The sequence below is a fragment of the Spinacia oleracea genome, chromosome 6 (genome assembly GCF_020520425.1).
Source record: "Spinacia oleracea cultivar Varoflay chromosome 6, BTI_SOV_V1, whole genome shotgun sequence".
Lineage (NCBI taxonomy): Eukaryota > Viridiplantae > Streptophyta > Magnoliopsida > Caryophyllales > Amaranthaceae > Spinacia > Spinacia oleracea.
In genome coordinates, this window is record NC_079492.1 from 112,798,190 (window position 1) to 112,809,305 (window position 11,116).

An 11,116-nucleotide genomic window follows, 5' to 3' on the forward strand; every position below is an offset into this window, starting at 1 on the left:
GCGACTTACAAGCAATCTATGACGAGCCCTAGCTCCAAGCAATGGCAAGAAGCCATGCAATCTGAATTAGACTCCATGTCTGAAAACCAAGTATGGGATTTGGTCGATTTGCCAGATGGCTACCAAGCCATTGGAAGCAAATGGGTTTTCAAACTGAAAAAGGACAAGGATGGGAAACTTGAAGTTTTCAAAGCTAGATTGGTTGCAAAAGGTTACAGGCAAGTCCACGGTGTGGATTACGATGAAACCTTTTCACCAGTTGCAATGCTAAAGTCTATTCGAATAATGTTAGCAATCGCTACATATTACGATTACGAAATATGGCAGATGGATGTCAAAACTGCTTTCTTAAACGGCGTTTTAACAGAAACTGTGTTTATGACACAGCCTGAAGGTTTTGAGGATCCAAAGAATGCTAAAAAGGTATGCAAGCTAAAGAAGTCAATCTACGGATTGAAGCAGGCATCCAGGAGCTGGAATATACGTTTTGATGAAGCAGTCAGTGACTTTGGTTTCATCAAGAACGCGGACGAATCTTGTGTATACAAGAAGGTCAGTGGGAGCAAAATTGCTTTCCTAGTATTATATGTCGACGACATATTGCTTATCGGAAATGACATTCCTATGTTGAACTCTGTCAAGATTTGGCTTGGGAAATGTTTTTCGATGAAGGATCTAGGAGAAGCACAGTACATATTGGGCATCAAGATTTACAGAGATAGATCTAAAAAGATGATTGGACTTAGTCAAAGCACTTATATCAATAAGGTGCTTGATAGGTTCAAGATGGCGGACTCCAAGCGAGGCTACCTACCCATGTCTCATGGAATGACTCTAAGCAAGACTCAGTGCCCAAAAACACTTGATGAGCGTAGACGAATGAATGGGATTCCATATGCATCATTGATTGGTTCAATAATGTATGCTATGATATGTACACGCCCGGATGTTGCGTACGCACTCAGTGCTACGAGCAGATACCAGTCAGACCCAGGAGAGGCGCATTGGACTGCTGCCAAGAACATTCTGAAGTACCTGAAAAGGCACAAAGATGACTTCCTGGTCTATGGTGGAGATGATGAATTAATTGTTAAAGGCTATACGGACGCAAGTTTCCAAACCGACAAAGATGATTTCAGATCACAGTCTGGGTTTGTCTTCTGCCTCAACGGAGGAGCAGTAAGCTGGAAAAGTGCTAAGCAAAGCACCATTGCGGATTCTACAACTGAAGCGGAGTACATTGCTGCACATGAAGCAGCAAAGGAAGCTATATGGCTAAGGAAGTTCATAGGAGAACTTGGTGTAGTCCCCTCCATTAAAGGACCAATAGCCCTGTATTGTGATAATAACGGAGCTATTGCACAGGCAAAAGAGCCTAGACACCACCAGAGAGTCAAGCATGTACTTCGTAGATTTTACCTTCTACGAGAGTTCGTTGAAAGAAAAGAAGTCGAGATAAGCAAAATTGGAACTGATGACAACATATCAGATCCATTAACTAAACCTCTGCCGCAGGCGAAGCACAACTCGCACACTGCAGCTATGGGAATCAAGCATATTGGAGAATGGCTTTGATGTCTCTGTTTAATGTTTTAAAGTTTTAGAGTTTAAATCTTTGTAAAACATTATTGGTTAATCATTCACAATAAATGAAAAGAATTCATTTTTCCATTTAATTTGTGGTTTATTAAATGATGAGTCCCTTCAATTTGACGATATATTCAAGATAGACTGTCAGGACCAGTCCTGTGACTAAGAAATGTCTATCAAGTGAACTTGAATGTCAAAGGTTGAAAATGGTCCCTAATCGGAGTTTTCTATAAAATTGGACGCATAGAAAACGTTAGACGATTAGAATGCAAGATGACTAGTAATTCTGTTTCTTGAACTATGTGGACATGGCAATGTCATAATCATTTGCATAGATACTTACTTTGGGAAGACTAGTATCGGACGAGACCTATGAAACTTTACTGTAAGAGATGAAAGTCTGTCATAAGTAAATTTCATTAAATTATTAGACACTAAATCCTCAATACCTGAGTGATTTGAGATTACTTGTTTGAGAACTGGTTGCTTTGACGTTGACCAACCGTCGCACCGTAAAAGGAGGCTATAAAGGCAACGCTCAGGTAATCACCTATCAAACGAAGTCTAATCTCAAGATCGCAAGATTGGGATTGTCCTCCCATAAATCGGGATGAGATGCTTAAAAGTTGTACAAGGCCACTCGGAGAGCTAGAAACTGTGAAATGCATGGCCGTGCTCGGATGAATCATAGGCTATGATTATCTGTCTATTTGATCAGTTGAACTCTGAAACCGAGGAACACCTCTGGACATAATAAGGATGACAACTCTTACCTTATGTTCAAGAGCAAGCATCGAGCGACAAAGGAATTAGGAAATGCACACTTGTCCCTAAGGACAAGTGGGAGACTGAAGGAAATAATGCCCTTGGTCCAAGTATGCATTCTATGTTAAGTCTAATAAATGCGGTTCAGTATTAATTAACAAGTTAATAATTCAGTGAGATCAAGTGAGCTGAATGCCTAGCTAGAGGCCGCTTCAGTTCAAGTGGAATTAATGATATTAATCCACAGCTTACTCTTGACTGAACCCGTAGGGTCACACAAATAGTACGTAAACGGATCAAGTATTTAATAGCATTAAATACTCCATCTATGAATATTCGGAACCGACGGATCTTGGTTTCAGTGGGAGCTAAGATCGTCACAGGCAAGGAATGAATACTCCGGAAACGATGATATTGCCGGAAACGGAAATATGGATCGTATCGGAAATATAAATATTATCCAAGTCGTAGATGATTGCCGGAAACGGAAACATGGTACGTGTCGGAAAATATTATCGGAAATGGAAATATTGCCAGAATCGGAAATATTGCCGGAAACGGAAATATTGTCAGAATCGGAAATATTACCGGAATCGGAAAATAATTCCGGAAACGGAAATATTAAATATTTGTTCGAAACGGAAATTAATTCCGGAATCGGAAATATTAAATATTGTTCGTATCGGAAATGAATTCCGGAATCGGAAAATTTAATCGGAAGCGCATCGTACGAATAAGCATCGGACGAGGCCTGCCGGACGAGGCCCAGCACGAAGCCAGGCCATCGCCCAGCAAGCCAAGCGCGCCGCACAAACAGCAACGCCAGGCCCAGCGCAAGGCCAGGCCCAGCAGGCAGCGCGCAGCGCGCACAGCGCGCACAGCACGCGCAGCGCGCAGCGCGCACAGCGCGCACAGCACGCGCAGCGCGCAGCGCGCGCGGGCGCTGAGTGGGCTGCTGCTCGCGCGCACGCATGGGGCCCATCGTGGCTGCCGTGCGTGTGTGTGCAAGTGTTTGTGTTCGTGCACGTTTCCTAAAACATGCAGAGTTCGGTTAATGATTAAATTCCTAATTCTATTTGATAAATTAATTAAATTAGAGTTCTTGTAGGATTCTAGGTTTAATTAATTTGTATCTGAATAGGATTTCGATTCCCTTTCCATACCGCTATAAATATGAGGCTAGGGCTCACAATTTATAACACAAGTTTCAAAGTATTCAAAGTGAGTTTTTGAGAGAAAAATTCAGTCACACATTTGCCTATAAAGTGCCGAAAATAATAGTACCTTAAGGGCGATTCTAGTTGGTCAATCTTAAGGCGGATCCGGACGTGCTGTGGACTATCTACGGAGAGACGACACTTGGAGTCCTAAAGACTTGTTCTTGTTCGGTTCGGGCGCAGCTAGGGAAGGCACGCAACAAAGAGTATGCATCTAATCTATGCTAAATGATTATGTGTAAATAATATGTTTTCCTGGGTTTATGGTTTTTTCCGCATGATTTATGAATTGTCATATGTATCATAACCTAACACTTTCCTCAATGCTCTGATTAAGATTTGGTGGATTATTTGATCAATAACTCTGCTTCTCACACTCCCCAACCATAACTTCTCCCGACAATTGGGCAAAATCATCATTAGCAGCTTCATAAATGACATTTCCATCCCTATTATCAGAATCAGAATCGACATGTTCAGTTTCCCCTTTCCCACCATCATTATCCTCCCAGTAGCGCGACTCTCTGAACTCTCCATCTTCCAAATAGGAATCATAACCTCCTTCAAATCCAGCAACAGTTCCAGCATTTTAAGTCAATTGACTTGAATCTTATATTTAAACTCAAGTGTAACACACAATGTTCTTCTCCCAGCAATGCCATGGATTGTGGATATTATATCATGAGATTCATGAAAGAGATCATCGGCTATAAGCAAACTCGAATATTTGAAGATGTGTGTATTTTTCTTTGTTCCATTATGCCTAGACATTATTATATGCGTTGTTACTAATTATCTATTTTCTCATTTTGTAGTACTTTCATGGTTGCAATGTTCTGAATTATGATCAAGGACAAATTTATGAAGTCAGACCTCAATGGACGCGTCACGTTCTTCGATCTCGTGTGAATATTGTGGTGGATTAATTATGTTTACGACTGGAAATTGTCTACAATGTTCTAATTTTAGTGTGTTGATTTAGAATTAAAAGAAGTTATATATGACAAGGATACATATTTCTCTTTTCTAGTGTGTATTTAGGCACATATGATTTTAAGTTTGAGACTTTGAGACATTTATTTGACATGATACAAATGAAGTCGGATTTTATATATATTCAATTTGTTTCTTTTTTTTGTGGGGAGCAACATATATATTTAACTCTTACACTATCTTGTATAGGCTCTAAAATGTTTTAACCTTTTGTTTACAGGTACTTGATAATTAAAATTAAATCTAATAACATCGCATTTTAATTAAATGCTATTAATTAATTTAAATTAAATTATTTGTTGAGTACATAAAATTTCCTGCCATACCAGAGCTTTAATAGCGCTTATTTATTGAACGCTGATAAATGAGGCAATATTAACAGCGCTTTTGAAAAACGCTGTTATTCTTTTAACAGCGCTGCTAATTCACAGCGCTTTAAAAGCGTTGTCTTTCATTGAAAAAAGCGCTATTAAAAGCTTATTTTTATTGTAGTGATATTGGACAGGACATGTTATTGTTGAAATTTGTAGTGTGCATGGTGAGTATTTAAATATAGTTTAGTTATAACTAGAAGATGTGATTAAGAAATGGTACGTCTTTTTTAATGAAGTAGAAGAGATTATCTTTCTTGATTGACTTCATTTTAGGATCCTAGCTAGTTACATTTTGGAAGTATCAACAGGAGGATCTTTAAACATTACATCAAAATTAAGCTTGTTATCTTACATGAATAACTCAGCCGATTAGTACCCCGGCCGGCCTAATCTGTTGCTTGGCCAAGGATGTTGAATACCTTTAGTATCAACAGGAGGATCTTTAAACATCAAAAGCTTGTTTGGCCTAATCCGTTGTTTGCCGATTAGTACACTTGGTGATTTTCTGTTGTTTGGCCAAGGATGTTGAATACTGTGGCGGCAATATGTGATGGTGTAAGTCCAGCTTCAGCCAACTGGTCTCCTTGTGTGCCATGTTCAATGTATCGATCTGGAAGAATCAAAGGCCGCCACTGCAGAGTGCAAACACATACATACATACATACATACATTCAAAAGACCAAACTTGCTTAAATTAATTCACATAACATTTATATACCTTTAGTTTTCCATCGAGAAGGCCATGAATAGCCATAAATTGGGCAACATGAGATCCAAAACCTCCAATGGATCCTTCCTCAACGGTAGGTTATTAGAATTTCATGAGATTTGGCTAGTGTTCGGATGAGTACATGGTCTAATGGTTTGCAAAAGCGGGCATCTGCTACAGTCAAACGCAAGCCACGAGATTCAACTATCGCTGCTGCAGCCAAACAATATTGGACTGCTGTTCCATATCCAAGGAGTGCAACTCTCTCTCCTTCCTTCAAAATCCTGCCTTTTCCTATCTGTAACCATATATATCATTTATGATTCAAACAAGGATTACCTCAAGTGGAGTGCCTTTATTCAAAGGAAATTAACAAGGATTACCTCAAGTGGAGTGCCTTTGTTTCCAGGTGGCAACTCTATACCAATTCCATTTCCTTTAGGGTAACGGAAGCAAGATGGTCTATCATCAATAACAGCAGCAGTGGCAACCATATGCATTAGTTCTGTCTCGTCTGAAGGTGCCATTACTATCATATTCGGGAGGCATCCCATAAATGTTACATCAAAAGCGCTGCAATGGGTAGAGCCATCAGATCCTACAACCCCTGCTCTGTCTATAGCAAACCTCACCGCTATCTTTTGTAAGTCTACATCATGAACTACCTGTACTTGAGAAATTGAATCAATAAAATTAATTTTTAGTTAGCTATACCCAAAACGAAAACGTACATGTCATAGTATAGTATAGTATAGTATAGTATGTAGTACGTACGGAGTATGTACTATGAAGATGATTAAACGGGTAATAAATTTAATTGCCTGATCAAATGCCCTTTGCATAAAAGATGAGTTTATGGTTTGAGACCTTCACAAGCCAATCCAGCAGCAAAAGTTACAGCATGTTGTTCAGCTATTCCCACGTCAAAGCAGCGTGATGGAAAGTGTCGTAGAAAGTGATTTAATCCTGTTCCACCACCCATGGCGGCATGAATAGCTACTATATCTTTGTCTACCTCTGCCTCTGCCACTAAAGCCTCCGCAAAGTATGTTGAATAAGGCTGAGTTGAAGCTTGTACTTTCAACTGCTTCCCAGTGGCTCGATTAAATTTGGTAACCGCTAATTATACAATGACAAATTAATTAAATAAAACCCATCATTTTCGTTTTAATAAAATAACTTGAGTACGTTACCATTTTAATACTCCACTTCACTTGATTATTAAATATTAATGGAAATGCAACCCCAGCATAATAATAATAATAATATTATATACCGTGGTATTTGTCTGCAGCTTTCTCTGCATAGGGGTATCCTTTTCCTTTTTCTGTCACAACATGGATAAGAACTGGACCTGCAGTTTTTGCACTCTTAACCTCTTTAAGTATAGCTACAAGATCTTGTATGTTATGACCATCGACATGTCCAATGTAGTAAAGGCCTAGGTCTTCAAACAGAGATGATCTTGTACCACTAATCATGCCTCGAGCATACTCATCTACTTTTTCAGCTAGATGATACATGGGTCCTCCTATTTCTTTGGTTACTCCTCCCTGTGCGCGATACTTACTCAAAGCACTGCTAAGAGCTCCAACTGGAGGAATAGGGCCATCTAAACTTGCAGTTGGTAAAGATACCTGCTTGTTGTCATTGAGAATGATAATAATGTCCGAATCCAAGTATCCTGCATTATTCATTGCCTCGAAGGCTTGCCCAGCAGTCATGGCACCATCCCCTATAATTGAAACTACTTTGTTTTGTCTACCTTTTAGATCCCTTCCCACGGCCATACCTATACAAATATAAGTAATTAATTTTACTTTTGAGTAAAGAATTCATTGTAATGCAGGGAATTTACGTACGTACCCAAGCCAGCAGAAATGCTGTTTGAACTATGACCTGCACCAAAGGCATCAAATTCACTTTCGTCACGCTTAGTAAACCCTGACAATCCATTCCTCTGTCTCAATGTTGTCATCCTATCTCTTCTTCCAGTCATCATCTTATGTGGGTAACACTGAAAATAATCAAACATGCATACACGTACATATAAATATCAACCACCGTTAATGAACACCCGTCTTCAATTCATCACACCCGTCTCCATTACATTATATTAAAGTGTCAAACTCAACGTACATCGCCTGCTGTATGTATATATTAATCATATAGTAATGTATTGTCTTTCGAAAAGTACCTGATGACCAACATCCCACAATATCTTATCTTCAGGTGCATCGAAATTCGAAAACATAATCAAGAGCTACAGTGAGTTCCACAACCCCGAGGTTGGAACCAAGGTGACCACCGGTTTTAGACACATTGTAGATCACATCACACCGCAACTCATCTGCTAACTGTTTAAGCTCCTGCAAAACACACTTATCATTCAATTTCATGGATTCATTTACTCATCTTAATCTTAATCTTAATCTTAATCTTAATCTTAATCTTAATCTTAATTAATTACTACTCCGTATATACATAGTAAACACTCAAAACATACAAATTTAAAATAAACAAGATTAATTTACCTTAACAGATAAGTGTTTCATGTGAATGGGATACTTAATGGTGTCCAAAAGGGGTGTAGGTTGTCTTTCTGAATAGTATTCTCCACTTTCTATCAATGATGCCCTAGGTTTACAACGACTTATCTTCACCTGAACCCAAGTTAAATACACAAACCCATTTTTGTCATCAAATTACGCTAAATATAATGCTTGTAAAACACGTAAGCTCTACGTGCACATTCAGATTCATCATACTAACTACGGAGTATATATAAGTTAAATTAACAAAAACAACACAAGGTTAATCTAAAAGTTAACTCATCAGATCAACAATATATATACTCCGTATACCATAGATGTCCAGCACAAATCACATAAATCTCTCTCCAAACTAACCCCAAGATTTGGATCTTTTATCAAACTGGCTACTTTTATAATTTTATTTACCAAAATGACTATTATTAAAGTTTATTTCCCAAACTACTTACCATCTTGGTTTTGAAGTAATATCCAATGAACCGGTTTAAGTGTTTTTTGAATTTTTTTTTTAATAATGAACCGGTTTGGTTTATGTTTTTTTTTTTTAAAAAATGGACAGATTTAAGTTTTTCTTGAGACTTCAATTTTATACACGGAGTATATATTTTTTGGTTTCTTTTTATTTTTCTAATACCTAAGTCGACATAGTTGGAGTCTGGCGTTTTTAAATTTTCCCAATTAATTATTGAAACTCGAACTCATAGGGAAGAAAATAGATTTATGGTTGGAATCAAATATGCAGTATTTGCAATATACTTGTAATGTCGAATCACGATCAAGTAGGACGGAAATAAAGCATTGGGTCGAACTTTGGGATAGCTATGAATAGTCATCGAATTCCGGGTAATCCTAGTGTTTCCGATTGAAGATTCCAAGAGGAAAATTGATAAGTTTGTTTCTCTCGTACGTGTAAAGCTTATTTTTCATGCATATTTGAGACTCAATTATATTCAATATTCTGGAATTTATTTTTCATGCTCCTATTTGAGAATTGTACACTTTGATTGGGAGTAAACGCCTATTATTTGAAAGGATACGGGTATCCCGTTTTCTATCCTTTTTTGGGTTCATTGCCTTGTTTATGTCATACATTCTTTCTTGACTATCGAGTTCTACTATGAATACAAGTTGTTTTGGATAAATTTTCTGGGCCAGTGGTTATTTATGGAGTTCTAAAATTTTAGTTTATGGAGTTCTTAAACTTAAGTTTAAAGATTTTAGTGTTTCTCTTCAGCAAACTTAATACTCTATAGCCTTTCTGTTTCTTGTAACATTTACCTTAATTATTTAATTATGTTTAGTTGATTACATGTTTCTCTTTTAACCCTACAAGAATTTGTATCTTTAACGAGAACCTAATTACGACGGGGCTAACAACCAAACAACGACGGGAATAACTGTCGCAAATGTCTTTTACGACGGGTTTGCAACGGGATTTTCTATTAACGACGTCCCCCTTTTATGACGGGTTCGTGACAGGAAATCCCGTCGTTAATCAACAATTATTGGCCTTTCGCAACGGAGTTTCCCGTCGTTAATAGTATAATTTCTTGTAGTGTAATTGTATTTAATACAGTGACTACTCTCTCTTTTCTTTGTATTTGAATTTACTACTATGTTGTATCTATCGAAATTACAATATCAGAAGCAAGGTTTTAACACTACAAGATTTTGTATCTTTAACGACAACCTAATTACGATGGGGCAAAAATCCCGTCGCAAAAGCCTTTTGCGATGGGGCTAACAACCAAACAATGACCGGATTAACCGTCGCAAATGTCTTTTACGACGGGTTTACGACGGGATTTTCTATTAACGGCGGCCCCCTTTTATGACGGGTTCGCGACAGGAAATCCCGTCGTTAATCAACTATTATTGACCTTTCGCGGCGGGATTTCCCGTCGTTAATAGTACAATTTCTTGTAGTGTAAATTATTTAAAGGCAATTTCAAAAGGAAATAAAAAATCAATTAGCAGTATAAAACTGGTTCCCTATATAAAATATGAAAAACAAAAAACCGATTTGGTTTTTGTCACAAAGTCAAAATATATAGTTATTTTGATAAAAAAAATTTAGCCAGTATAGAAAATATTTTTTATACTAGTCATTTGTTTGATAAATAAATTTTAGCCAGTATAGAAAACATTTTTTATAATAGTCATTTATTTGATAAATAAAATTATAAAAGTGCCCTATTTGGTAAAAGATCCCCAACATTTACTTAAACTTCTACCAAAATCATTATAACATATATACTACGTAGGAACTAGATAAGTTAACCTTTTGATTATACCCGAATAAATTAATTTGTATACCCCCATCAACTTTAAATAATAAGTCATTTGATTACCCTACCTTCAAAAAAAAATGTCATTTAGTTACCCTTTCCCGAGAGTTGTCACACGAAATACACATAGTAAAGTCAATTCTAAACTATGGTATATAATATGTTGCAACATTATATTTTTAGGAAGGTAGTTAATTATAACAATTTTTTTATAAGGCAGCTCCTCGAAAAACCTTAATTTATAAGGTAGTTTTTGACAAGGTTATTTAAAAATAGTGGTAACTTCTATAAAAAATAAGGGTACGTAAGTTTTTACTATGTCTATGAACCATAATATTATTGTAAATCGACAGCATGCAAAACCTTTGAAGAAAAAAAAAACGTGGTAACTGTGTATTTGTGTGATGTCTTGTTAGATTTGTGTCAATATGTATAGTCAAAATATCAACATTTAATAATTTTTATAAATACATATTCGAGGTATATATGCCCAACGGTTTACATTAACAAACCTAAAAAGTGAAATTGAACAATATTATGAAACGGAATTAGTATACGATAATTCGATAAATATAGACTGAAATAGTCATATGTTGTTATAGACTTATAGTTTTACTACTCCCTCCGT

At 37.0% G+C, this 11,116-nt stretch overlaps 1 pseudogene; it reads right to left on the reverse strand.

Annotated features, from left to right (window-relative positions):
* Positions 1–5,121: 5,121 nt before the first annotated feature.
* Positions 5,122–9,057, reverse strand: LOC110795563 (probable 1-deoxy-D-xylulose-5-phosphate synthase, chloroplastic; annotated as a pseudogene).
* Between the last annotated feature and the right edge of the window lie 2,059 nt (positions 9,058–11,116).